General features: G+C 37.6%; 1 long non-coding RNA gene across 1 annotated transcript; it reads left to right on the forward strand.

Moving 5' to 3' along the window:
• LOC144640377 (uncharacterized) lies at positions 1 to 2,638 on the forward strand. The gene is made up of 4 exons (XR_013568341.1): positions 1 to 139; positions 738 to 774; positions 1,947 to 2,048; positions 2,319 to 2,638. It is a non-coding gene; the product is annotated as an uncharacterized LOC144640377 (long non-coding RNA).
• The last annotated feature ends 2,156 nt before the right edge of the window (positions 2,639 to 4,794 follow it).

The raw sequence follows: 4,794 nt of genomic DNA on the forward strand, positions 1-4,794 counted from the left end.
CAGTGTTAATGATTTCCACAAAGTAGTGTCACTTATGTTTGATTATTGCATTATTTGTAGGCGTTGAACGAGAATCAGATTCAGAGGATTCTGATTCAAATAGTGGATCAGTGACTGCAGCTGATGAAACATCATCAAGGTACATTGCAATTATACTTTTGTGAAAATATTCCCTCCCGTTCAAGCAACTGTAGTGCAGCCCAGCATGCTGCAATAAACCCCAGTACTAGTTCCTTTTAAACTAGAGGCTCTGATATACAAATGACAGAAATGGCGCTTAAGGTTGCTAATTTTGATTGCCTGTGAGATTTGTGGTGGTTTTAAAAATGTGTGAAAAATGATTAGAAGTGGATTATTTTGTATAAAAAAAGCTGCTAGAAGATAAGAGTTGCCAGTGGTCTCAAAGCTAGCAACCATGGCTTAATTACGTGCCACACTCTTAAATAAGGCCATTTGGCATGATTTGAGAAAGCACCCAATGGAGCATTCCTAATTACTTTCTCCAGTTATCTGGGGAAAGTCTATTTTCATGAAGCAAATAAAATCTTAGAAATATTTCCTAAATCATACTCCTTGTTACATGTATCTGAAAATTTGTAATGAAAGATAGGAGTAAAACATTTTCCATTGAAGACGTCATACATGTACAAGATACGTGTATTAATATATAACAACCCACATCACCACTTGTGCTGAATGATGCTTAAGCAGGACATATGTTTGTGTTATATCTCTAGAGCTTTTAAGAAAGTCACAAAAGGAAATGCAAATCAGGTAAATTATTGTGTAAGGGAAAGTAGAGGAGGCTTTTGAGGTGGTTGTCATGTTCAAGTTGACAAATAGATTCCATTCCGCGGAAAAGGTTAAGAATCCGATCCAAACAACGCGTCGGTCAACGAGTCGGCCACTGTGTTGGCCGACACGTCGGCCGACAGTCGGCAAGTATTTTTCAGTACATGACCTTATAGACAGCCAGGTTCGACAGCGACTTTTTACACACTGCCACATGTAGCAATCATTTACGCGCGTGGCCTCAGTTAATTCCATATCAGAGCTTTCGACTCATGCCTGTCGAAAAATGTGAGTTATTACAACCATAACCGACACACTCCACAAAAATATGTAAACTCAAACCAATGTGAGAAACAAAATCTCGGTATAAAATGATTAAATGACGATTCTTTCCCCGAAATCTCAGAGTTTTGACAAGAAAAGCATTGGGAACAAGGTGGTGTTTAGCAAAACATGTCCACGCACTGGGATCGGGATATGTTCAGAATGTTTCTCACTTTAGATTTCTAATTAAACTGAATTTTTTTTGTTTTGTTGTGGCTCCACAAGTTTTGAAAAACTTTGCCAACAAAACTGATTTGGACTATGAACTCTGATCATGTGTGCGAGTCACACCAGGCATTGACATTGATATCGTCTGTGTGTCTGTACTCTAATAATAGATGACATGCGCAACGCATGCAGTAACTTGGTTAATTGTATAAAATTGGTGTAGTTTGTTGTTTCAGGCACACAACGTGCGCAGTAACTCGGTCATTGTATAAAATTGGTGTTAGTTTATTGTTTTAGGTCAAAATTCATATGGTTCCATTCAAACTAGTTTGATTTGTACTGAGTGTATTTTTTTTATTTTTTCCAGATAGTTTTACACATTCCTTAAACAATGAAAAATACAAATCAAACTAGTTTGAAATCATTTAGACTTGAAATTCTTTTTTAACTACAACACAACCAAGCCTACCAAGTAATAATTACAATGTAATGAGCTTTTTGAAATCATGTTATTCAGCCTGGTTTCCTGGCTTTTCACTGGCTGTTTAAGCAAAGATCTTAAATCTTAACTGGTGATGTCACAAAACAGCATTCACCAGGTACATTTAATAATATGTAATTGATGTCATCTTTAATTTGCTTATAATACTGTTTTGCTTCAGATAGAGGAGTCACGTGAAGAGTACTTTGAACAGCAAAGTTCTAAGTGTGTCACGTCTGATCACACTCTTTCAAAACTGAACATGCCACATATGGATCAACAAGTAAGCTCAGGGCTCTAACCTTCATGTATTTATGAGACTGTTTAAGTACTAAAGGAGGCAATGAGTTGTATGAATACAATGTCCACCAATCGTTTGTCTGCCTCTTGATCATGCATCTTGCTGTAGTGTGATTCTGCTTTATTTCTCCTGCCATGGCTATGTTATGTTCCAGCTCATTTCCAGTCACTCATCTGGCAAAAAAGTTCCTGTCAACTTAAAAATTATTGTCTATTTTTTTTTTTCGTGTGTGCTGTTTTGCTGCATGTACAGAAATTGCTGTCCCATTTAAATCAAGTATCCAGCTCCCATCCCAAGGAGAGGTTTGACTTGTACCACAAACTACAAACTCTCTTTGACAAGTGGATGTTTCATTTAAGGTATGAACTTTTATCATGTACAAAACCTACATTGTAGGGCAGAATGGCATAAATACACATTCACAGACACATCACACACACTATGGGGTTTTATGTGCCAACTTTTAAGTTAAAACCAAAGCAGGATGTAAAAGAGTCCTGCCTGATAGTCCAGGACTATTCATTGGATTTTCCTGTCAGGCTAGTGGACTCTATCGATCCAACACTTGCCTGAAATTGGCAAGTACCATTTTTTCGACTTTTTTTTGCTTGTTTACAAGCAAAAAAGAGGAGAATAGCGTTTAGTGGACTCAAATCTGAACCGGAAGGGATCGCATTCTTGTTAACTCTCAAGGGAATACTTTCCGCTGTGGGTGGTCAAAGCACGTGACTTGTAAGTGTCACTCTATAGTTGTGCTTCAGCACTTCCGTTCTTGTGGAAAAAACGTGACTTGTCAAATACAAACATTATATAAGAATCAAAAACGTGAGTAGCCCAAATCTTACGTCACATAACCAATTAAGAATGTAAGCGGTTCAACGCTCAAAGGCAGTGAAGTTTTAAACGATTAAGAACGCAATTTTTACTAGTACAAGTCTTTAGGCGCTAATATTAATTTAACCTAAAACGATTAACAACACAAATTTGTACTCGTACAAGTCTTTCACACACTAAAACGTTGCCAATAGTTAACCAAAGGGAACTCATTTCGTGACAATTGATTATTTCTGCTGAGTTGCACAATTGTGCTTCAGCACTTCCGTTCTTGTAGAAAAAACGTGACTTGTCAAATTTACAAACATTATATAAGAATCAAAAACGTGAGTAGCCCAAATCTTACGTCACATAACCAATTAAGAATGTAAGCGGTTCAGCGCTCGAAGACAGTAAAGTTTAAAACGATTAAGAACGCAATTTTTACTAGTACAAGTCTTTAGGCGCTAATATTAATTTAATCTAAAACGATTAACAACGCAAATTTGTACTCGTACAAGTCTTTCACACACTAAAACGTTGCTAATAGTTAACCAAAGGGATCTCATTTCGTGACAATTGATTATTTCTGCTGAGTTGCACAATTTAGAATTGTAACATCATCTAGCGAAGCGCACTATTACTAAAAAAATAGATTTCGCCACATGATACCCCCCCCCCCCCCCTCTGCGTGAGTCGGACAACAATTTTAGTTTGGGCAAAGGCTTTGTATGGAGGGGACCGACACAATGTGAAGCCGAGATTCTCGAAAGGCTCGAAAAATGATAGATTCCAAACATTTTTGCTTTAGTAAGTGACAACAGATTGAAGGTATCCAAAAAATGGCCCAAAATTGAATTTATTAGTCGAAGATCCGGCAATAACACCTTGATTCCCAGTGCAAAATTATTCAGGCTGCCGAGAAATTTAAGCGGCGGATAGCGAATTACTATCGAATTATATAATTGCGAAGGATTGCTTTATTTAGGCACCGGAAAGATCGTCGGTTGCAAGAAATTCAGAATTCTTCCCGAATTTGACGGCACTGATCGCCGGTCATCCGATCTGTTTCGACACATGATAGTAGAGGGCGAAAATATTATGCTATTCAAACGCCTTTCTAATGGAATTGACGGCGGGTTTGATTTTAATAAAGCTGTTATTTATCCCCATTACTATTTCAGACTGCAGCTACAGCTGCCGAGCTCGATCAGTGTATATTAAATAGTATTTGCCGCGACAATTGTGTAACGAAATTGACCTCTTAAAATATTCGGGTCAGGCAAGGGGACCGATCGGACGAGCGTTTCTTTGTGTAATTTTGTGGTGGCATAAATCTGAGGTTATCTCTGTTGTGTTGGAAAATGTGCCACTAAGAACAGTGTAAACGTTTTGCATTTCTCATAAAAATAAATGTTTTCTTTCAGCAAATCCAGGCAGCAAATCGGGCCTTTATAATCCATTCAATAACTGAGAGTAAAACATTTTACACATTTATTAAATTATCGCTCTGTTTGACAAACCTTTTGTTTCAAACCATGGTTTGAGCTTTCTACGTTGCACAGGTAAGGCTTTCTCTCGAAATCCGAGCCAATCTGGCCATGGTTTTGTGAAACAATCGCTAAATATGCCTCCAAAGTGCCCGCCAACCAAACATTGCTCTTACAGAGAGCGGTTTGTTTGTTTGAATTTTGACTCACACCGGGGGTCAAATTCTGTGACGTCATTAGTGCGCTTCGCTAATTGCAACATCATTAAATGTGTTAAGTGATATTTATAAGTGTTTTTGTAGCCTGTTGTGAAATTACTTCCGGTGTAAGTAGTAAGTAAACGTTAAACGTTTCTTCTGTTCAGAAGTAAATACATCGATCGCAATTAGAAAAATAACAGCAACTGTTTTGCTGGAAATGTAGTC

The sequence above is a fragment of the Oculina patagonica genome, unplaced genomic scaffold (genome assembly GCF_052425735.1).
Source record: "Oculina patagonica isolate OP01 unplaced genomic scaffold, crgOcupat unplaced283, whole genome shotgun sequence".
Taxonomy (NCBI): Eukaryota; Metazoa; Cnidaria; class Anthozoa; order Scleractinia; family Oculinidae; genus Oculina; species Oculina patagonica.